We start from the raw sequence: 24,365 nt of genomic DNA, 5'->3' as shown, positions 1-24,365 counted from the left end.
GGAGTGCAGCACGAGCTGTGGGTCAGGCGCTTGTTCTCCGGGAGCCCCCGGCCCGTACAAGCCGCCTCGCTCGCTCTTCTCCCCTTGAGCCTTGTCAAGGCCCCGGGCCAACAGTACGTTGGCAGCTATCTGGGTTGGGAGAGAGGGATTCTTGGGTTTCTTCAATTTCATTTCAGTGATCAGCGAAGGCTTAGCTTGAGAGACAACTCTACTGGAGTTCGTGGTTCCGCACGCTTAAGCCACGTTACGATTTTGACTCAGCAACATGGGAAATAGGAATAGGAAAAGCTATGACAGTGCTTCTTTTGTCTGTTGTTCAGCTTTGGCAAGAAAATACCGTATTTTTTCATTGCTGTATTGTCAATGACTCAATGTGTATGTAAGGAACGTTTTTCCTTGTGAATGCCCTGGCTTATTTATAGCTGGTAAGGAGGATTTGCGCAATTACATTTCAGTACTCGTTACTTAATCCTGCACGATGTGGTATTAGGGGACCGTGGTTGATTTTGCTTCCTCGGTTGTGGACATCCTACCTAAAAGTGCTTAATGTGCCCGTTGAAACGTATTTGTATCCGTGTATGCAGGCTGGGTTTGCCCACGGTAGATTTTGAGCAATGCCTTCGGCAGCCAGGTGGTACGAAAGGCGTGTAAGGATGAGCAGCGTTGTGCCGGCTGCAGTTTGGGGATCCTGATTTTTTGAAAGTGGATGTTTTCACTTTCTGACAATGGGGCATCTTGAAGATCTTTCATATCTGGCACCTGAAATATCCCTAGCTGATTTCAGACCACAGAGCTAAGAAAAAGCCAAAAAAAGAAAAAAAAAAAGAAAAAAAAAAGTAGTGTATGTTTTGGGGTTGCTTTTTCTGGAGCGGGGTTGTCTTAAAAAAAGAAAACAACCTGTCATAGCCTTGTCATTTCTACCCATATCACATGGATGAAGGTTAGGTTTGGGGTTTTTTTTCCTGTTAGCAGGATAAGTTTAAAGTAAGTGATGCTAACAAAGGTATTTTGAATTTTCACTGGCTGTCACAAGGAGCATTAATTTGACCTGAAAGGCTGTCTCCTCTTCATGCTCAAGTGTAACACCGCTGAAGTTTCATTAGCTTGAATAAAACGCTGTTTAATTTACACCAAGATGATATGGGAGACAGCTGAATCTGCATGCCATAACTGAAAGTCCGTGTAATGAAACCATAATCTGTAATGGAATTTGGATCGGGATCGTAGTGCACAGGAGATGGGGAGTATGTGCTGCTGTTTGGGAGACTGGGTTTCAGATCATTTGGGTTATGGCAGATAAATAAAAAGTTGAAGAGTCCTGTAAGGTCTAGTAACAGAAGGTCAACGTGGCAGTGTCTTCACATGGGTGCGGACTGTCACGCACAGCATTAAACACAAGGGGACCCCAGCTCGCCTGGTTTCCAGGTGCTGTTGCAGTCCCAGAGCAATTTTATTCCACTGCTCTGTCCAGGTTAAGCTGATGCGCCACTTCGCCGGACTCAAGCTGTTTATCATGTTGTCTGTGGGATTTCTCGGTTGTGGTGTAAATCAGTGAGACTGTACTGACCACAACAGTGTCGTCCTGGGCTGCAGCTGGTAGGAGGTAGGATGCTCTGTGTTTGTTTGCATGGGGGCTTAGCGTGCAGCGGCTATTAGCACAGAAGACTTCAGGAGACAGAAAACAGCAGATCATTGAAGGCACATGTAGCAACCATAAGCCCCCGCTGAAATACTATCTTCAGCTTGGATTTAACGTTCTTCGTCTCCATAGCTACAAGGTTCCACTTGTAAAAGGATAGATATGCACTGTACCGTACTTAAAAATGGTAAGAAAAAAATACCTCGTAATGTCTCGGCAGGGGAAAGGTTTTATGTTTGGGGGGGGGGGGGGGGGGTAAGAAAATGGAACATCTCAGTATTTGCTAATTCACCCAGATGTACACACTTCTGGGAAAACTATGATTTTGTACAAGTGAGACAGAGTTCAGGCCCATCCTGCTGTTGCTCTGACTTGCTCATTCCCGCTGGCGCTGAGGCTCCTCCCCAAGAGGACCACTTAGAGGGGAGAAGAGCCTCTGATTATCAAAACGAAGGCAGGCAGGCTTTCACAATGCATCAAGTTTACCAGTTTCACTTCTTTTAGTACAATTATTCAAGCAATTGTCTGCGTTCGCGTGTCCACCTATGTGCACGCCTGTAAGCAGCTAAAGGGTCCGAAAATCGTGTGTCGTTCAGGAAGGAAAGAATGGTTTCATTCCGTTTTGACCTGGGAAGGATGCCTGAGCATCCTCTGCCGCAGGTAGCTGGGTGATAACGGATGGTTTCTGAGTGTGGCCCAAGGTCGTGTGCGCATGCCTATTGCGTGCACAGTGATCGTTTTGGTTTTAGAAGTATCCAGCTCATCTCATCCATAAACCACTTGTTTTCCATGGCAGAACTGGCCTTGAAATAACATGCTTAGGTATTTGTGCAGGTGCTTTATTTTTTGCCCCCAGCTGCTACACACGTGAGCAGGGGTGGTGTTTGTTACTGTTTTAAATTCAGGGAGATTTCTAGCCTGTAACACCGCAACGCAGGCGTACGAGAGCTGCCCTGCACTGGGTCCTCGCGCTGCAAGCAGGGGAGTTGCAGGTACGGTTTGTACGGCTGCTTTTTCGAGCCCATGCTTTATGAATTATTTCTTGTACTACAGAGAGAGAGCCAAAGTCAGGCTTGCTGTAAATGGGAGCAACTCTCTTGGCATCAGTGGGATTATAATCACTGACACCTGGCCTATGGTATTCTATTTAGTCTATTGGCATGAGTTTCTAAAATAACTGGATGCTTATGATTTTGGCTCTCACTATCCAGTTAGCAGACTGCTGCTATCTCATTTTGGTATTTGCTTTGTGCATGTGCATCTTACTCCCTCTCTCTTTCATATTTATTTGTACATTTGCTGAAGATCTGGGAGCCATAAAAAGTAATTTCATAAACCAAGCTATAATAGTATGCCTTTCATACGTATCACACACAAAATATCTGTATATAGCACACTGTGAAGGTATATACGGAGACAGAACATTGCTACAAAAATGTTTCCTTCTTTCTACTGGAAGGTTATTCATCTCCCATTTCTCAGGCTGGCAGTTACAAAACAAACAACAACCAACCAAACAAGTGAACATCTTTTCTGTGTTAACTGAGCACAGCAGATGTGAAGCCCTTTGAGAGACGATCGACACAGACCCTGTGAGGTTCCTTTTTACACTTTCGCTTCTCAATTTCTAACCGTGCCCCAGCGTTTACCAACAAGCCCACCTGTTCACGTGCAACTACATCTCTGCTGTTGATGCTCCCGTGGTTTCCATTGGAGTGAAAACCAGGGCAGTTGTCACTTGTATTTGTACATGCTAAATCAGTCACACAAAATTACGTTCACTTTGAGTTCTGCTTCCTCCCCTCTTGCCAGTGGGAAGAAATAGATTGATAAAGGAGCGCAACATATGCAGGCTTGGTGAGCTACTGTTGGCCACCTCCTTTTGAGCCCAATTTAAAGGGGAGTGTTGTCATGCTGCTGTTCATTTATTTAATAAATACCATTGCTGTGTTGTTTTGAACAAGATGCAAAAAGGAAAAAAAAGAATACTCTCCATCTTGATAGTGTTTAATTTAGAGGTTCCAGTTCTGCGAGGGTTTTTGTGGCTCTGTAACCCAACCAGAAGGGCTGCCAGGGGCTAAGCATGAGCTTATGTGGTGCTGCCAGCTCTTGAGAGAAATCATTCAATGGCTGGCAGAAATTTTCTTTTTCTGGTGGGAGCAGTGATCGTATCTCCTTTGGTCATCAGCATTACATTTTTACAAGGAATACTGGGCAAGGACTTCATGGCAGAGGTGAAAGCTCATCAGAGCTTGGAGGAATGCAGGAGGAAGGTGATTCCCCAGATGTGGTGCATTACAAAGAGAAGAATATGGGAGATGGTGGGTGAGGAGTATGGGAAGCAGCAATTGGTAATTAGGTAGCCTACTGTCCTCATTTTAGGGCCAGAGTGGTGTGGTTCTTTCCAATGACTGTTCTGTCACATGGTGGGATGGACGTTGTTAACTCAGCTTTCTTTTCATCCTTCTGTGCTATGGCTCTTTCTCACCCTGCCTCTCTCCACCTCTCTGTGATTATAGATCGACCCTAAATTCTTGCTTGAGTTGTAAACTGAAGGGTGAATCAATCTAATGAAACTCTGTCATAAGCTCTGTGTTTGTACTGGGAGAGTAAGCAAAGGCTAAGCTGATGGCGCTTTTCCTCAGTGCAGTATATCTGGAAGAAATATGTCAGAAGTGGCACAGAGGTGAAATCTTTTAGGCACGGGGCCAGTGTGAGGTTTGAGGAGAAGGTAAATTTCAGAAACGTCTTCAGGATTAGGACCAAAGGTAGAAATTTGTGTTTGTTAACATTCAGAGCCTTAGTTAGCCTTGCGTACTTGTTATTGCAAGTAGAATGTCAATAGACAGAAAGTTGTGCTGTACAAGTGCTAGTGATGTAGCAGTAAATGCACAGGGGCAAATTTTCCTGGGCTCAGCACTTGTAAAGTGTGAGATTTCCCAAAGATATCACCAAAATGACTGGCCGTATTTCCGGAAGAACTCAGCCAGCTGTGCATCAGCAGCAAATGAGACACTGGTTGTAAATTTGAAAAGGAAGCTGCAGAAGGATGCTGAACACTTCTGAACATCTTACTCAGTCCTTATTCGGGTGCCTGGGTGAGACGTTAGCTTGTCTGAAATTTGACCTTGCGATACAGGTGCTGCTGAGACCTTGACAGTGATCTGCTCTGAGACAATGCAGATAATCAGTGGCAAAGGAAGAAGCTGAGCCCATGTCTCCCAGATTTCTTTCCTCTTAGGCTTGGGAACTTCCCTAACCACATCTCGGGCATTACATTTGCTCCACTAGGTCTCATCCAGAGGCTGACAGTTAATTAACAGAACTCTGAAATTGCCCTGAGGATTCATAGTCTTAAACACGATGTCCAGCCGGGCGGGTAACTGATTGACTATCATCCTCCCTGCCTTCTCATCACCTCTTTTTCTACTTCCCCTAATTTTGCCTCTTTCTAGAAACTCCATGGTTTGACTTATGCACAGTGAGGACTACTCAAGGGGAGAGGACGCTGCATTATAAAACCTTTGCACAAGAGACAATACTTGTGTTCCTATTATACTTGTTGCTCAGGCCCTCTGAAGGATTCCTGCATCGCTGGAATTGTGACAGATGCGGTTTGCCCTCTCCATCTCTTTTCCTTTCTCTCACCCCTTCTTCTGCTTTTGCTCAAACTCTGTGATGTCCAGAGGAGGCCACGAGGATGCTCAGAGGGCTGGACACCTCTGCGGTGCAGGCAGGCTGGGAGAGCTGGGGTGGTGCAGCCTGGAGAAGAGGAGGCTCCGGGGGGACCTTAGAGCAGCCCCCCAGCACCTGAAGGGGCTGCAAGAAAGCTGGAGGGGGGCTGTGTGCAAGGGTGTGGGGGGACAAGATGGGGGGGAACGGCTTTTAACTGGAACAGGGCAGGCTTGGATGAGATTTTAGGAGAAATTCTGTGCTGTGAGGGCGGCGAGGGGCTGGGCCGGGCTGCCCAGAGCAGCTGTGGGTGCCCCATCCCTGGCAGTGCCCAGGGCCCGGCTGGACGGGGCTGGGGGCACCTTGGGCTGCTGGGAGGGGTCCCTGCCCCTGGTGGGGGGTGGCACTGGGTGGGCTTTAAGGTCCCTCCTAGCCCAGACCATTTTATGATGTCTGCTGCCAGTATTTTAGGGAGGAGAAAAAGATCTATTTTAGTGCATTATGGTAGTTCATTCCAGGAGGGAGAAGGGTAGATCTGTGGATTCATTTGGGTTTTTTTTTATTTTAACACCACCACCCCCCCAAAAAAAAAAAAAAAAAGCGCCCTCAAAAAGCACATTAAGGGGCAAGCAGTCTTATTAGTAAGTATCCCGCTACTGGAAAAGTTCCTCAAACTCTCCTCCAGAATAATAGAGTTGACCTGACTGTTGACGTGAAGGCCGTCACCCCAACAACCCAGACGCTGTTACAGCGCAAGCTGGCTGGGTCCTGGCACTGTCAGCGCTGTGCACGTGCTGCTTTACTCTGCTTCTGGAGAGCGATGCTCCCAGACACACACTCCTGTGGCAGGCAGTCTGCCCCGGGAGAAGAGCCCGCAGGTTTCCCAGCTGGTGGGACTGCAGGCTGGATCCCGGCTGGGCAGGTGGGTTACTTCCATTGGGATGGGCTGGTCCTCCCGTCACCTCCAGGACATCGCTGCGTCGCCGGCACGAGCTGCTGGGCATACAGAAGAGGTGTGCAGCCCTCTCCAGTGCTCTCCATGTTAGAAACGTGCCTGTGCGATTTGTGTTTATAGTGCCACTAATATCCTGGTATTTGGTCGTTTCGATTTAGGTATTTTAGGGCTGGCCGCAGATGGGCTGCAGCAGTAAACATTTTTGACACTAATCAGCTTTGATCACATCTGCCTGTTTTGCAGCCAAATAAGCTTAGATTGCTTGTAGATCTTTCCATCTCCACAAGATGACTGGATCAATTCCGAGGTATTTCCGCGGAGCTGCCATCTCTGTACCCAGCTGCAAAATCCCAGCTTTGTTAGCAGCCAGAGTATGAGGCGAAGGGACGGCGTGACGTTATGGGCATATTGGCTGCTTGGCCCGGTGCATTTGTTTTCTCTTTGCCTTTTTAAGTCGCAAGGAAATCGAAAGCTCTTCCTCTTAGACCTATTAGTCATCAGTTGCCATGGGCACTCGAATGGGAATTGTTCTACCTGCAAGAAAGGGCAGAAAATGCTGATCATCTATAATCTCTCACCGTCTGGGGTATATTTTAGCTGCAGCAAAATCTCTACCTCTTTTTCTTAGTTCAAGTATAGATGTATTTTTGGGGGTTCTTTAGATATATTTAAAGATACTTGGCTAGAATGGGAGAAGTTCATGGATGCTAGCAAGCCAGAGAGTCTTTCCTGAAAGCTCTGTGGTCCAAGGCTGTGTCTCTGGCCCTGGGCAACTTCCTACAGAAAATGCCGGGACTTTGCGAGGATGCTTGAACTTCCCTTCTTTGTTTTCTCTCCTGTATGTGACAAAAAGGCAAGGACTTTTTTGCATAGTACTTCTTACCTGTAGTTCCCAAAATTTGTCAGATAAGTAACATTATCCTAATTCTTTCTTCCTGCATCACATAGATCACAATCTTATGCAACGGCTCTTTGCTATGAAGGTTCTTTTTTCCCCCCCCTGTTCTCTCACCATCACCATGTTACTCACTTTCCTCTGAAATAGACAACAATAAAAAGAAAAATAATATTTCTGATCTTAGCCTACAGGGAAGAGTAGCCTGATCGGTTTGTTTATGATCAAAGGTGGATTGCTGATGTTTTGTGCTTGTAGAAGTGTGTGTTTTGGTTATGTGAAGTCCTAAATGGGGAAGACCGACCTCAGTCTTGACTTTGGTACCAAATTTTTGTAAGTTCTTTTGTCATATAAAAGTACTTAGTATTTTCTGTCTGAACACTTCAACTGCACTGCAAAAGCTTTACCTCAGGAGAAGCAGCAGATGGTTTTTAAGTCACTTTGTATGAAATGTGTTGTGGGAACGTGGCACGGCCTTCGTCGCAACAGGCACGGCTTAGTAATTACATCGTATACGAAGATGTTGTGATACGTTCAGCGCTGGGGGTGCGCGCGCTGCTCCCAGCTGCATACGGGCGTACATATACATTGTAGGAAAAGCAGTCTCAATCTCCAGTTTTTGACAAGCAATGAAAGAACCAGTTTTAAAGCAGAAGGTTCATCATATTTTTTTTTTCCTTTGTAAACTCTGGCCAAGATTTTTTTGTGTGTATGGAAGAAGTAGGCTTTTCCTGGATGTTACTTGCATTTTAATCCAGTTCAGAAGCAGGCGATAGAAGGCGAAGAAAGGTAAGCTGGATGTAACGGGAGTGTTATTACTGTGACTGTGTTTGGGTAGCAGCTGATAACTCCCAAATTTAATCACCATATGAAAGTATTGAAGGAATCGTTGGGTGCCTGGGAGAAAAGGACACAGCAGGTAATGTAAACATAGAAAAGGGAAATGGAGACGAGAAGAGCAATTTACTGGCAGGTGATGAGCTGACCAGTGACTACTGCAATCCAGGTTTTAAGAAACCTTTGACAATCTTCCTCTGTTTATTGGATGACTCCAACTCAGTCTTGTGGAGTGAAAAGGCCAAGGCATGTTCTGTGACTGCAGTGTGCACAGGTTAAAACTCATTCCTGGGCATCTGGCCAAGGACAGACCTGCTTGGCACTGAGCGAGCTGCAAGTTCTCCATGGGAAGGTCAGTCTCACTCTTAGTGTCTTGCACTCTCGTACACCCAAACTCAATTTTTTTCCCAGACTTCCCGATGCGTGGAGTGTCTTTGATGAATGGACTTGACTTGTGTGTTTTCGTTCATTTTCAAACTCAGTTCTCATTAAAAATCAGCTTCTCCTTCTGTGTGATGGCCTCTGAAACCCCAGATGATTCTTCACTGCTCTCATCTTTCACTAACACATCCATTTGGATTATCTTTGTGCCGTGATGGATGCTTTAAAAGGAACCAACAAGGCCATCAAATTCTTGCCCTGGTTCAACTAGCATTTGTTAATGTTCTAAATCATCTTGGGCCTGAAATGTGCTACTTCTTAAATTTAGAACAATGTGATTGCCTGAAGCCTCTCCATGTGTTAATTAAATCATCATAATTGTGGTTTCTTGAGACTGGCAGGTTATAAATAGTTTCTCTTTCCCCCCTCCTGCAGTAATTTGGGATGAATGACAGGCAAAACAGCTATTGTTTAAACTGTACATCTGACACAGTCCTTCCCATTCAGACTATCCCTCTGCTATTATTTGATTGTCCTGAAATAATCGACAGTGTCATTCTTAAAGGCTAGTTAATTACCATGCACTTCTCACATTATGTGAAGATGAGAGAAATTATTTTTCTGGGTCATCATTATCCGTTTAATTTAACAGAATGTGTATTACGGAGTACTGAAGGTCAGGGCAGATGTTCCGTGTCTGTGTGTATACACACATGCAAACAAGTGTATTGGAACACACAGAACAAATCCCAATACATTTTAGTAATAACTTTATTTCCGTGTCTTATGGAAAAGAGTGTGGAAATAGAAGCTTCAGTTGTCTTAACATTGTTTTCCTCTCTTGCTCCCACGTGGTGGGCCTTCCCCTGGGAAGGGGTGTAATTGCTGTGCTGTACCTGCGGAAGGACTTAATAAACCTACACATTGCTTGGAAAAAAACTCTGATGACAGTTCTTTTCATTCTTCGTACCAAGAAGGAAAAAAAAAACCCTACAAGTAACGAAGCTGACCAAGAATTTGTACAAAGCGCTCTCCTCGACTTCTGATCTCCCCTAGCTTCAGAGCAGCTCCGTCCCACGTGCGTGAGAACCAGGTAGAAATGATGTCAGTGGGCACATCCTCGGGCTTGCAGTACGTATAATCCCATAAGGCAGTTATGCATTGCTCCCCTTTAACGTAGGTCTGCATACTGTTTACTGCTCTAATTTCTGGGAGAACCTAACGCTAGATCTTAATCTGCTTCTCTGGATCCTCCGTGCTCTTCCAGTTGTACAAAGACACCGTACCACTTAACTGGAGCTCTTGAGTGTAGAGATGTGTCCTGCTGACTGGCTTAATCCAGAGTTAGATGAGATTCGAGAACGTATAGGAGAGAGCTCCTACATGGGAAACTCAACCTTTCTTTCCAAGGCTGGAGGATGTCCTTCCTCCTTGTGAACCTGGAAAGCAAGGTGATCCACCAGTCCACTACGGCAGGAGGCCACAAGGTTTAGGAATCATTCTGAACTCTGCTGTTCATTTATGGCGTGAGCTGGGAGAGATCGTTTCATTACTAACTGTCGTACTTCAAAAGAAAAAAAGGAAAGCAAGGTCATGTTGACTTTCATTAGAATTTGGGCATTGAAACCAATCCTTAAATCTTTGAAAATGTCTCCTGTCTCGTAGTCTTTGCCCTCCCATCTACTTACACCGAGGGTCAGCTGGGGAGGATTGCCTTTCGCTCTTTTCCTGCATGGTGGCTAACAGAATAGGGTTGGGGCTTTAGCTACTGCTTTAGCATGAAAGAAAAGAGTATTGTCGGGAGCCTTAAGGGACTCCTACTGAGAGTGTTTTGTTCCTAGCATAAAAGGCAGGCTGAAGTGGTCTGCTTTGTCTTGGTGGGGCATTAGCACATGCCTATTTAGTTCTTTTAAAATGTCTATACTATATTCATATGCAACAGAGACTGACTTACAGCTACTCAGGTGCTCCCTTGTCCCAGTAGTTTTCTGCAGTGCAGTGAAATGGCATGATTTTAATGTAAATTTCTGAGCCATTTCTTCCCCCAGCATTATCTTCTTTTTTTTTTTTTTTTTTTTTTTTTAAACCCAGAGTCTTTAAATCATATGTTAGGCTTCTGTCTTAAAAAGCCACATCAATGTCACATGCAAAGTGAAATGGGGAAATGAAGGCAGTTTGTGCATTTCTGCAGTTGGAACAAAAATTGTACGAATCAAAGGAGGAAGCAACCCACTGGCAATTTTGAATTGTTAGAAATTTTTATTTGAAAACAAAATCTATGGGTATTTGCTGCCTTTTCTTTGTTGAATATATTAAGAGTCCCAGTGTGCATGAAGCTTTGACAATCTGAGGAATTGATTAACCTATTTCTATTTATGATTAGCTCCCAAACATTTATTACGTTAGCTTTTGAGAACAAGGTCTAGACTTTGCTTTCCAGTAACAGATGAGGGACTAGAATTAACGTCGCTTCAGTGAGTTTTCCACCTAGGTTGTGAGTAAAAGGTAGGCATAACGGTGCGTATTTCACTACCTCTTGTGTCTAGTAAGATTGGAGGGGGGATATTTTATCCTCATACGCATAAAAAATTTGAAGTGGAGAAGAGGCAGTTAGCCATCTGCTTCGCCTTCTTGTATATCCAGGGCCACACAACTGCACAAAGTTACGCTCTTCATAAAACCAATAGTTTATTTTGACTAAAAAGCGCCTCTGGCGAGGCGCTGGAGGACTCACGGAGAAAACGCCGCTTCTCTGATAATTTGTTCCAAAGGTTAATAACCTTCACAGTGAAAAATAACTTGTCCAGCTGTTAAAATAATTCCTTTCTCCACAATGACATTAAGCTAATCGGAGAGGACAATGTATCTGATATTTGATACACGGCTGAGGATATCTGTGCGCGTTCTCCAGCTCGGTGAGGAGCGCTTAGAAACAAAACCACAGAAAATCGTGTGGAGACTTGCAGACTGAAATAGCCCCGCTCCTGGCTTTCAAGAGGATTACGTTTTAATTGAATCATCGTAGGAAAATACGTATTTATCCAAACTGCTGAAGTAAGGAATTTTCAGCACATCCGTCCTCCTCCTGTTCCTTTCACCCCATTTTCCACTAGGTCTGCACCTGCTGATCTCCATCTCCTGCTCCTGCTTTGCTCGGTGTTGGAGCTGCGCACAGGGCTGTCCTGCGGGAACGGCTGTTCCTGCGTGCCCAGACCTAGAGGAGAAAAGCAGAGACTGAAGTCTGTGCCGAGCTCCACGTTTATTTCAATGGAGAACAGTGATAACCGTCTCCAGGTAGTGGCGTTAAAAATACCAGTGGGTTATCATACTGCAAAATGCTTTTTAAAGCACATGGCTAGAGCAGCGTGCTGTAAGTTCGCATTAACTTGGAAATCACCAAAAGACGGGTGTATGCAGAAGTCACTGTTTGTAAACAAAGCTCAATATTATGTCACTACATTTTAAGATTGGTGTGAATTCTGAGAGTTGTGTTTCCTTTATTATTCAGTGTCATTTAACAAGTTGTTCCATATCTGCTGTCCCACTCTAAAGGACCTTTTTAGCTTGCTTGCTTTAAAACAGACTGAAAAAAAGGCGCTTTCACCCCCTACTCCCCGAATGTGGTGGTTTGTTGGCCCCAACTACATGGAATTTTATTGTTTTGATGTAATAAACTGTTGCGCTGGGACATGATTGCTACTGACTTGTGCAATTAGCTACGTACCCATAAGAAAACGGGCTCTTCAAGGATGGCTATTATTCTAGAATAAGTATATTCGAGAGCTCCTGTAAATACAGGATTTTGGTAATTGAGCTGAGGAAAAATATGTAGGCATTTGTCAAAGATCCCAAGTCTGTCTTGTTCTGTAGAATTAACAAATGTTCCGGCTATAGGTAATTAATGAAAAAGCATTGATTAGTCCAGGACTTGTACGGGTTTTATTTCTCCCATTAATTTGGCATGATAAACTGCTGAAGATGGATTGGAAGTTGATGTCAGAGTGTGGTAACTTGCAAAACACTGGGGCTAGCTCAGCTCTCGGTTACTTCAGCAGTCAAGAACGACTGACATGCCGCGCAGGATCAAGCTCCATTTGAAACCACCTTGTAGTATTTCTCAGCTGCTTCTGTGCCCAGATCTTTCTCCCCCTCTCAATTCCTCCTGCTGTTCTCTCCTTAAAGCACGCATCTTTCCACCTTCTACTTGGCTTTCAGCATTGCTTAAATTACACCTTAAGGATTGTGTGCTGCTTCTCGGTGCCGGCTTTCTGGATTGGTTTGGGAAGTCAGGTTTAGCACTCAGCTGACTTGGGTGTCTTTTAACCTGTTTTATTGTTTACAGGTGCTATAATCTTCCTAGGATTTCCTGTTACTTCATGCATTAACCATTCCTATGGTTCTGAAAAGTGAGAGATAAAGGATGTGTGTGACTGCGTATACATCCTTGGGATCGTGTGCATCTCAGTGGATATATTATACGTAGTGGCTTAATTTTTAGGCAGTTATTTTTTTCTTGCGTGCAACTCCTACAGTCTCTCTGGCACAGTTTGATCATCATGTCTTATTTAAAAAACTGGCACATTGAGGGGAAAGTACCAGTTGCCATCTTCTGAAAGCAGATGACAGTGATACAGTCGTTGGCCTTCCTTCGCGAGCCGGTAGGCGTTGGGTAGCACCGTTGTGCTAGGTACCTTGCCTAGAGATCGCCCACTGGTTTAGGCGCAGCTTCGGAGCACCTAGCTTGTTTCCTGGGAAGCCTACAACTACAAGAGATCCCCACGGGGCAAATCTCCTGACCCACGTAAATGATGATCAAGTCATTGGGTCGGGGGCCAGCAGGATGCAGGCGAAGGGCTGAAGGGGGAGCGAGGTGGGTGGAAGGGGGCGCAGCCGTAGCGTGCGCTGCAGGAGGTCGAGGGACAGGGATGGAGCAGAGCCCAGCAGTTAAATACTGAGCGTAAGGTTTCCCGGGCCCTCCTTCACTGCCAGAGCGTTGCAAGGGAAGAGGTGAATTTGCCCATCCTGGATTTTGTTCAGCCTCTGCCACGGGGTTGACGATTAATTTTGGGCGTACGAATTCAGGTCCTTCATGCTTCTCTTTCGCCATCTCTAAAATGAGATGAATAAGGCTTATGTTCTCTTCCTAGGTGCTGGCAGGTCTGTCTAAAAATTGCGGCTCGCATTTCAAGTTTTATTTTCTTAAATTTTTATCATGAGTTTAATTGTAGGTTATACCCTGGACAGCAGAGGTGGGAGAAAATGATTGCAGGACAGCAAAAAGGCAGGTTTTGTGAACATTCGTTTTCCAGAAATTTATTGGTGTTTTGATATCCTCATTAAAACTTGAACCAGCGAAATTGAAGGTATTTTTCAGGAAGAAAACCCAACCAGCCAGCCTTATCCCTAACCCAAGAATTTTCTTTTTCTTTTCTTTTTTTTTTTTTAAGTACTTATCCATTCATGATAAAACTTTAGAGATGTTTCCTATGGATGCTTTCTGAATAGAAAATGCCTTTTTCACTTAAAAAAAAAAAAAATCAGTGACAATTTTAGACAGGGCTGCTAAAGATAGGAGTAAAATATGCTGACTTCTTTCTACCTCTTTTCATTACAGCAGTAGTTAGAATTCCTGTTCACGGTTAAGGTCCTGCTTTGTGGGGTATCCTATAGACACAGGCGGTTACTATAAAATAAACCCTTACCTGAAAGGGTTTCCAATCTATCTTTTAGTTTAGATACAACAGCGTGTTAGATCATCGCTAAGCAGAAATACCAGGACCTGAAGGGAAAAAAATATTATTCCCTTTGAAAACATGCCAGTGGAAAAATGGAAATGATTTCTTTTCATTCCTAGCAAGTGTTAACTCCCTTCCTTCAGCAGCGGGATTCACAGAACAGTTTTAACCTTACCTGCTATTTCAAAGAAAAAAATAAAAGAATGCCTTTGAATGGTTTAACTATTTCATGTTCGCTGTCTTAAGCCAGGATTAAATATTCGTTAAAACTAGCAGGACAGCGGAGTTCAGCTCAAAGGAAATAAAGAGGCTTTTCTCTCGTTCATTCCCGTATATATACGTGTGTGTCTGTATAAAATAGCAGTGGCTTCATTTATGACCTGGAGTTGCCTTATTTTCTTCAGGTTTAAAGGCATTACTTTTACTGTTAGCAACAAGGTTATTATTTGAGGTGCTGTACTTTCCTGTTACTGAATTGGGTTACTTGGATTTCTCTTCACACCCTCCCTGCAGCCTGCCAACATTCCCCCCTCCCCCTTTTTTAATTCTTGTTGTTTTTTGAAATGCTCTTGTTTTTATTGATACACCAGCATATTTTTCTTCTCCCACCTTTCCTGAGCAGGGCATGTGTTGGGCCAGCGGTTCTGCCCGCAGCCTGTGCCTCTGGGTGCAAGTTCTGTCCCCTCTGCTGAGCCGTGCTCCGTGTCCCCGCACAGCCCCGCTACCACAGCCCTGGCACCCGCTCCACAGCAGGCCAGCAGCTGGGAAGGGAAGGGAAGACAGATGTTAAAAGCAGGCTCGGTCAAATAACGCCCCTTTCTGTGTTAAAGCACCTTTCTCGAGTGAGCAGAGGTCCTCTGGTGTCGGGATTAGTAAAGGCGCAGACCCAAGGTTTGAAAGCATCACTGATAAATCTCAACGCTGTGGTTAAGCAGGTTGTTAACAGCGGGAGATGGTTTACACTATATGTACACGCTGGTGTGTATGTGCACGTCTTAAAGAAAAGCAGCAGATGAGAAAGCTGATGCGTGCCTTATATATGTGGCTGCTCTGGACGTCTAATTCAAGATCAGGAAAGTAGTAAAGACAATTCTTTAAGGCAAACAGTTTGTCAAAGTGACAAGTGTGGCATTGAGGTTTATGATTTTGCACATAAAGTATCTTCTTAAGAATGAAGCTGATCGTAGTGACTTCATGATCAAGACAATACTTGCTCTGGCCTTCAGGTATTGATCCAGCGATCAAATATTCGGGTGATGGGCACAGTAGAGCATCCTTCAGAGATGGGATGAGCAAGAGTTAAAAAAACAGAGAGACGTTCACTGGAATTTCTACAAGTCCGTAGGAAGCAGTGAGTAGAGTGCCACTGGGTCACAGGCACAGCTATATGACCTCCTAATTCAAGCAGGAATATTGTCCAGGGACTCTGGCAGTGTTGGGATACAGCACAAACGGTTACATGTGAGAAAGGCACATAAGGAAAAGACGTAAAGAGGTTAAATTCGGCCTTGGAGAAGGTGACCGTGCTGACCACAGGGTCACACTGGCTACAGGGTCCCCAGGTCAGGGTATTGACCATGACAGCAGCCATACAAAACTGAAGACATAGGGAAGATTGTAAGTGGGCAGTTAATGGAGAGAGCTGGAGAGACTTCCAGCAACATTCATAGCTTTGAGTAGTGTTGTGGGCCAGTTAGTAAGTATGTAGTAAATTAGGCTCTTGACTGTTCAAGTAGAAATTTTTTTTTCATTTCTATGTGTAGTTCTACCTACAAAATTTTCAGCAGCAAGATTCTGTAGAAGCTTCTTAATGGTTCCGCTTGACTGTAGTAGTAAAAGAATACACATTTCATAAACTATTTCACATACATTTTGTAATACCTTGTGATAGTACTTCAAGGCTTAAGTGCAAGTTTTTGTCACCGGTGAAAATGACTTACGTATAATGGCCTGGTTGTATATGCCTGGGGTTTGTACTTTGAGCTTTTTGGCAAACGTCTTACAAACCTGCCTGTTTTGTGGGAAGGTCCCGCACGTTACCCCGTCGATGTGCAAAGCTTACAGGTTTGCGTACAGGTATTTGTGGGAGTGTAAATGCAGATGCAGCAAATACATGGGCCAGCTTTTATATGTTCGGAACATCCAGCATTGCTTTTCAAAATTATTTTCATCCTGTTACTAGTTTTTATTTCCAAAAGTAATGCTCTTGTGGAACGTTGTGATGCGAAAGAATTTTGGTGATATTTTCAAAAAGCTTTTAATGTAACCTGCACTAATGGTTTATCCCTGTTGTGGAGAGCTGAGGAACAGGGAGTAAGGGGCCTGGAGACCAGTTTTAAAGTGTGTTCCATTTAAGAACTGAAATCATGGAATCGTTGAGGTTGGGAAGGACCTTTAAGACCATGGAGTCCCACCGTTAGCCCAGCGCTGCCACGGCCACCACTAACCCCCGTCCCCAGGCGCCACATCGACACGGCTTTCGGACACCTCCAGGGTGGTGACTCCACCACGTCCCTGGGCAGCCCGTCCCGGTGCCGGACAACCCTGTGGGGCAGGAATTGTTCCCGACATCCAGCCTGAACCTCCCCTGGCACAACCTGGGGCCGCTTCCTCATCCTTCCACTTGTAACCTGGGAGCAGAGACCGACCCCCCCCTGCCTCCACCCCCCTTTCAGGGAGCTGTAGGGAGCGAGAAGGTCCCCCCTGAGCCCCCTTTTCCCCAGGCTGACCCCCCCCAGCCGCCCCCCATCAGGCTGGTGCTCCAGCCCCTGCCCCAGCGCCGCTGCCCGGCTCTGGCCGCGCTCCAGCACCTCCGTGTCTTGGTGCGGAGCCCAAACCTGAACCCAGGATTCGAGGGGCGGCCACACCAGTGCCAGGTACTGGGGGAGGGTCACTGCCCCGGTCCTGCTGGCCACGCTGTTCCTGACACAGCCAGGATGCTGCTGGCCACCTGGGCCGGTATCACGGGGTTTCTTGCCTGCTTCTCCAGCCTCTAAACCTTGATTCTTAGGAGCATAATAATGGTGATATTTAAGTTTTCTTGTGTGCTTATCATTAAGGGTGTGAAGCTAAATTAGCACATGAATATTTTCTTTCACTGACATACTTGAAATTATGCTGCTAAACTCCTGTTGAGTTACATGAAGGCCTCTTTGCCGATGAAGGCTCTAAAAAAAAACCCAAACCAAAGGAAAATATGTTTCAATGGAAAAACCCCAACTTTTTCCCTTTAGTGTTTTTTGGTTTGGTTGTTTGTTTTCTTTTTAAAATATATTGGTTTTTTTACAACTCGCTCTGCTGGTTGTGCTTTTGAATCTCCACTGGGTGGGCAGGTAAGACAGGGTTTGGGTTAGCCATATTTCAAACTTAATATAGCCATTAATTAGTCACTATGTGTACATTTTGTAAGAGGCTTAGAAAGAACTAGTTAATCATTGATGAATTTTAATACAGAGTAAGCACATAAATAAGAGGTCACATGTGATTTCTGAGAATTTCTTACAGTGCATATTAATTATTTATTAATACTTGATAAGCTATTTACAAATGCATGCCAGATCTGAAGCATACTCAAATGAGATGTAGTCATAAAGCTAATAAAACCCTCAGAAAACTAATGTCTACTTCACAGAAAAAGCAGTTCACTGGTTCAGGGAAATTAGGTTGAAACACTCAGTGAACAAAACGCGGTTTATAATTGTTCATATTTGATGCTGAGATTAAAAGTAAAGGCTATGGGACCTGTCAGTTCGCCCGTTCCCAGCTGGAAGACGGCGTTTTAAAAAGCCAGCTCCTTTCTAGAGGTCTCATTTTGGATATTCTGCATCATTCAGGACTTCTTAAACACAGCTGTGTGATGTGACTGACCTTGTTGGAGCCAGCAGGCTCGCTGCCTGCCCCCTTAGTGTGGAAACGGACGTGCCTTACTACAGGTTGTGAAGTTACGTGCCTTTGGGGCACCTTCGTACCAAAGAGACTGTTTGCAGCAAAGGTGCCGTTCTGCAGGGGCAGGTGGACGGGCAATGAGAGCTCAGGCTCCCCGGAGGTGCGTACTGATGTGAAACATCCCAAAGCACATGGAAGATCTAAGAGACTTCTGAAAATGTTTGCCTGCGTGTATGGTATTACACCTATTGTATGGCAGCCGTGACGGAGGTCCAGTTTACTGCATAAATCAGAGCAAGGCAGATTTGTGTGGAAAAGGCAACTCCTGCACTGAGACTCGATTTCCCTACAGTCCTGGAAAGGTAAATAGGAATAAAGGTAAAAAAAAAGGGAAAGTTCTGGAAGTGTTAGAACTTGAAATGACAGAAGCAGTGCACCGCGAGACCGTCAGTCCTCTCCCAAGGAGAAGAAACACGATAATGGTGTTTTCTTCAGTGACAGAAACGATTTGAGTGAAGTAGTTCTTGCCCAAAATGCCCCGCTTGTGAGTAGCTGTTTTTAGAGAAGAGCAAAGTGCACGGTGTGGTGTGCATCACTTATATACGGATATATGTCTGTATACACACAGATAGCATGCGCCATTCGTTCTTTGAATTCCGGAGTCTTTACAGACCTTTCAAAATCAGGGAAAGAAAAAAAAAATAAACCAGCTTTTTCTTTCCACTTATGTTTACTGAATCAATATATTGTGTTCTCATTGAAAGCCCCTGTTTATGGCGAGCTTACCCCTGTGCACCAGGCTGTGGCTTTGCTTCAGAGCACTGCAATATTCTTTTTCTTTCAGGTAGGCACTGAAATATTTTTCCTCTCTCCTTGTGTTGATTGCTAATTATGTGGATGCAAGGTTTGCTTTGTTTCCTTTAAAAGCAGTTGGCTGGGACTATTTCATCATCATCTTTGAATCAGACAACAGCATGAATATCAAACAGAGAGCTGTTAGGAGCTTGGCTTGCCACCTGTCTTCCTTCCAATGAGTCAGTTTTGATTTTTTTTTAATATTATTTTATTTCAACTTCTTCATCCGTTTGATGTTTTATCATCTGAAGCGTTTCTCTTCTTCCTTCCCCCCTGTTTTTTATTTGGCATGTCTTTTTACCTACCTCTGAGCCTCAGCCGATTTCTTCAAGGAAGGTCCTTGAACTTGCCAGATTTTTTTACAGTGAGGATCCTTAGAAAAGGCTGCTGCTGCTCTGTTGCTGTCCGGTTTTATCTTTTATAAAGGCAGTTTGAAGTGATATTTCCCCCTTCCTGTTTTACAAGGCTATCTTATATTTTCTAGCAAAAAACTACTTTACCCATGAAAAGTTTGATCATGATTTTCCTCCCATTTTCGCTTTTCTTAGCAATCAATTATATTTATTGTAGTGCAGCATCATAGAGGCTCTGCTGACTTTGACCCCCCTTATTCCAGATGCTGTATATACGTTTAAACTGGTCCTGCTACAGTGAACCGGCTGCCTAAACAGCCTGTAAAAATACTTTAAAATTGTAATCAAATTGTCCTTCAATTTTATTAAGTGCAGGTCTGCACAGGCAAGCGGAGACAAAGCTGAGCTCACCCGGTGTGCTCTGAGCTAGCATGACACAGGGCAGTCCTAGTCCAATTGAGACCATTGCTACATTAGTGTGACCTTGTAGCTGAGCTGAGGAACAGTGTGCTCGGGGCTCAGATGCCTTCCCCCATCACCAGGATACGGTGAAAAGGACTGTTCATGCTCACTGCTCTTTTCTCCCTCCCTCCTTTCACTGTTGAAGTTCCTGCTCAGCTGGTACAAGGCTTAGCGAGATGGGGACAGACTTTTTAGCAGGGCCTGTGGCCATGGGCAAGGGGGAATGGTTTTAAACTCAGAGGGCAGGCTTAGGTGAGATATTGGGAGGGAATTCTGTGCTGTGAGGGCGGCGAGGGGCTGGGCCGGGCTGCCCAGAGCAGCTGTGGGTGCCCCATCCCTGGCAGTGCCCAGGGCCAGGCTGGACGGGGCTGGGGGCACCCTGGGCTGGTGGGAGAGGGGTCCCTGCCCCTGGCGGGGGGTGGCACTGGGTGGGCTTTAGGTCCCTTCCAACCCAAACCGTACTCTGATGCACCGCATGCAAAGCATCGTTTTGGCACTAGGTGGGTTTAGCCCCCTGATCCCAGCTGGGGACCCACCATGCGGTGAGGTGTAGGGGTCTCACAGCCAGCAGGGCCCGTCTGCACAGGACCTGCTTGTGGTTTTCAGTTCAGTGACTGAGGTAGAAGGTTTCAGTGTCTTTCCACAACTTTTTCCTCTTGTACTACTAACCAGACATTTGGCCTATAAATTTGATTTTCATAATCTCCTTTCTCATGTACAGAATCCTGTTGGAGCCAAAGTGCTGTGTAACGGCTTTAACCATGTAGATAGACATGGATCAGGACTTACCCGGTTTAAACTAAGTTTTCTCTTTAAGCCATCCAGATGCCCAGTATCTCTAGTCCGATTCCCATTTTAGAACTCGTATTGTACAAAATTTACCAGAAAATAACTTTGTTCTCTGGAATATAATCTCTTCCAGGACATGTGTGGAGCCACACTGTATTGCTGTCTTTCTTCACAAGCATTTGGGAAATTCAGATTTACCACGGCTCGGTTTAGCACACCATTCGGATTCATTATCCTAACAGTATGGTTTCTGCCTTTGTCGTGAGGGATCCATTTAGCAGACAGATGAATTAATGTCTGGGAGCGTTTGGAGCGCGCAGTCCGGTAGGCATCAGGGGTAGGTGTGAAATGCCATCGCGTCTGTCCGGTCCTCTTTGGGTTTTCCGTTAACCACGGGGATGACTGAAGGCTTCAGACCACCCCTGACTCGCTTTAATTAACACACATGAACGTGCTCAGGGCTTCACTGACCGTTGCCTTTGGTGTAAAGCCAGGTCTCTCCTGCTCAGCCATGCCTTCGGGTACCCAGGCAGCACGTGTGCGGGAGAATCCTCTTAACACGCACACCACGGTGACCGGTGAAACGTGCCAACGAGGGGATTATCTGCGTACTCCTCCCAAGATCCGAAGAACGAGCTACTCAGGAGAGACATACTCTTCCCCTTGGTTTGAACTCTTTTAGAACAGGCTTATCACAGAACTGTAGTTTTATGTGTATGTACAGTAGCAGAAATGGGACACAAGAAGTATTTATGGGAACGAAGCCTAGAAGTGAACGTTGGAATGTGCCATTCCTCCATTCCAAAATTACAGAAAGACCTCGAAATCCTCTTTGTAATGCCGATGGGGAGCATGAGTGTGTGCCAACTGCTGAGCGTCGTGTGGTTGACTCATGAAAGTGTCATCGTGGCACAGCAAAATAGCTGAACAGGAACAAAGTATCAGGCAGAGAGGGACAGTATCGGCTTTAATTGTCACTGTTGAGTCGTCACTGCTTTCTAGTAAAAAACGTAGGATTTGAGAGAGTTCGGAGCCTGGTGGAAAACACTCAACCCCTTCCATAACTGGAGTGTGTGCCAGGGTGATCCGCTCCCCACTGAAGATGTCCTCGCGGGCGTGACTGTGTGTGATGCACAGGATATGGTGTGGGTTGGTAAAACTATTTATCAACAGCTCTGTTCGGCCTGGCTGGAGCATCCCTGGCTGGAGCATCAGCACCTGGGCTGTGGGGGGACGTGGCAGCTGGACCTGGGAAACATGCCAAGAAGCGGAGCAGGATCAGTGCTGAGTGCATCTCTGTGAATGTAATCTGACAGGCAGGAGAGACTGCCACTAGGCAGTCTGTATCAGATCTTACCTCCAGTTTGTCAGTTTAAATCCAGCTACATTAACTGCAGATGCAAGGAGTCAGTGCTCCGTGGTGTTCTGGCCTATGTGGAAAGAGCTTAGTAATTCCCAAGCAGTTTCCAAAAGCATGAGTGGAAACACTTTTCTGCGTTTGTGGTGCACCTAGATTGGTGAGTTTCTGATCCATGGGATCACAACGACAAAAAAGAAGTAAAACTTGCAGAAATAGTCCAGAGCAGAAGCAGCACTTTAGTAGTGTGACAAGGTGTGCCACAAATTGATTCTTCCCTCTGCTCTGCTCTGGTGGGACCCCCCCTGCCGCACTGCGTCCAGCTCTGGGGTCCCAGCGTCAGGAGGACACGGAGCTGTGGGACCACGAGGATGCTCAGAGGGCTGGACACCTCTGCGGTGCAGGCAGGCTGGGAGAGCTGGGGTGGTGCAGCCTGGAGAAGAGGAGGCTCCGGGGGGACCTTAGAGCAGCCCCCCAGCACCTGAAGGGGCTGCAAGAAAGCTGGAGGGGGGCTGTGTGCAAGGGCGTGGGGGGACAGGACGGGGGGGAACGGCTTTTAACTGGAACAGGGCAGGCTTGGATGAGATTTTAGGAGAAATTCTGTGCTGTGAGGGCGGCGAGGGGCTGGCCCGGGCTGCCCAGAGCAGCTGTGGGTGCCCCATCCCTGGCAGTGCCCAGGGCCCGGCTGGACGGGGCTGGGGGCACCCTGGGCTGCTGGGAGGGGTCCCTGCCCCTGGCGGGGGGTGGCACTGGGTGAGCTTTAAAGTCCTCTCCAACCTACACCATTCTATGGTTGTATGAATCAAGACACTCAATTATTCCTTCCACCTCAGGATTGAAACGCTCTGTGGAGGGGCTGGCCCAGCTGTTGTACCTGCGTGGTGGCTACTGAGAGGATTTCTGTCCTGGAGCTGACAGTCTGGAACACTAAATTCCCCCACACAAAGAATCCATCTGCTTCAGTAATGCACATCCCAACCGTGTATGCGGCTTATTTCAGTCTCTACTAAATTACGTGCAAATGAATTAACAAAGCAATACAACCTGTCCCAAGCTGTTGGTATTTATTTCATCATATTGAAGCAGATGATAGCTCTTTTCTCTTAAATACCCCTTATGTCATCCAGAAAGTCGAGAGAAAATAATTTTCCAAAGTCGGTCTGTACTCCTCTCGCTGAAATCTCACCTCTTCTTTCCAACCTACAAGAAAATATGAGCTTTCTGGAGTATCTCCAACAGCAAAAGTTGTCAGTTTTTCCGTTTGTACTTAAAGAGAAAAGGCCTACAGCTGGGAAGCGGCGTTGTTCCTTTGGGGAGCGCTGGCCTGGGAGCCAGGGGTCTGGCTCCAGTGCTCGCATCCATGTCTGACCAAATTGCTTCCCCCCCTTCTGCTTCGGTTTCCCCTTTTGCCTTTTGTTTTAATTTACTGTCCAAACTCCTGTGGGACGGGCCTGAGCATAACTTTCTGCTCCCGGGCCTGTGTACCTGGGTCTCCGCTGGGGCCTCTGAAGGCTACTGCAATAAAAATAATAATAAATGTGCCCTTTTCACATTAGTCTTTAGCTTTTGCTGCCATTTAGAAAAGCAGGCAGCACATAACCGTATGAAAATGTCATTTGCAAATGTTTAGATCTCCAGTGCTCGCTGCGGTTTCATGGGATGCTTTCTGGAATCACAAAGCTGAGAAATAAGGACCATTTAGCGTGCTCGAATGCTGGGACTGCCTGAGCAGGATTAAAAAAAGGCACCAGGGAAACCAAACTAACAAGCTCTTGAACAAGGGACCTATCAAAGTTGTTTAAAGGAAAATTAAGGAGAAGAGAGACACTTAAGAAGTCTTCCTTATCAATATTCCCTCTTTTTTTTTCTGTCCTCCCCTGACTTTTATGGGCCTGGACTGTTTTTTCTTTTTTTTTTTAGTTGCATGATGGGCTTTGGCCTTTTTTCTCCTAAGTAACGGCCGTTATATTTTAATTGAACAAATCTCATTTTCCTTATTGGTTAATAAAAAGGTTTAAAGACAATCTAAAAAGAAAACGGGTATTTACGTGGATTTTAAATAATTAACATGAACGTTCACTCAAGTGTTTTAGGAGTTACAACGCGTACCTAGTAGGACGTGGAGCCTGGTTTTCGGGATGCTGTGAGGCTTTCTGGAAGCGTTGGAGCTGCCAGGGTTGAGGCCCTGGGTTTGTTGCTGGTCCTTGGATGTGTGACATGAGCTAGAGAGGCAAAAATTTGTTCTGCCAGTTGTCTTTGGAGTTCTGGGGGGGTTGGCGTTGCTGTTGCCAGACTGGATAAATGCATTTCTCCCTGTGGCGTACGGAGTCGGCTGCAGTGGGCAGAGGGCTGGGCTGGAGCCAGCCACCTTCTGTGCAAGGGAGATGTAAGTGCGGACATCTCTGATTCCAGGCATGTGTGGTCTTGCATTAGCTTTTCTGGGAGTTTTATCCTTGGAAAATATTAAGGACTAGTCCTTACAGCCGTGCTGCGGTCAAGCTGGCCAGCGCCAAGGCCTCGACCTCTCCCCAGTGGAAGGTTTGGCTTTTC

General features: G+C 45.7%; 1 protein-coding gene across 3 annotated transcripts in view; it reads left to right on the top strand.

The window, feature by feature from the left end:
- The window catches only part of LRRTM4 (leucine rich repeat transmembrane neuronal 4), a 221,715-nt gene that overhangs the window by 4,889 nt on the left and 192,461 nt on the right, over window positions 1–24,365 (top strand). The window lies entirely within an intron of this gene.

Source organism: Falco naumanni, chromosome 19 (assembly GCF_017639655.2).
Source record: "Falco naumanni isolate bFalNau1 chromosome 19, bFalNau1.pat, whole genome shotgun sequence".
In the NCBI taxonomy this organism is placed as follows: domain Eukaryota; kingdom Metazoa; phylum Chordata; class Aves; order Falconiformes; family Falconidae; genus Falco; species Falco naumanni.
The sequence above is the reverse complement of the archived record's forward strand: the minus strand, read 5'-3'. Positions and strand labels throughout refer to the sequence as shown.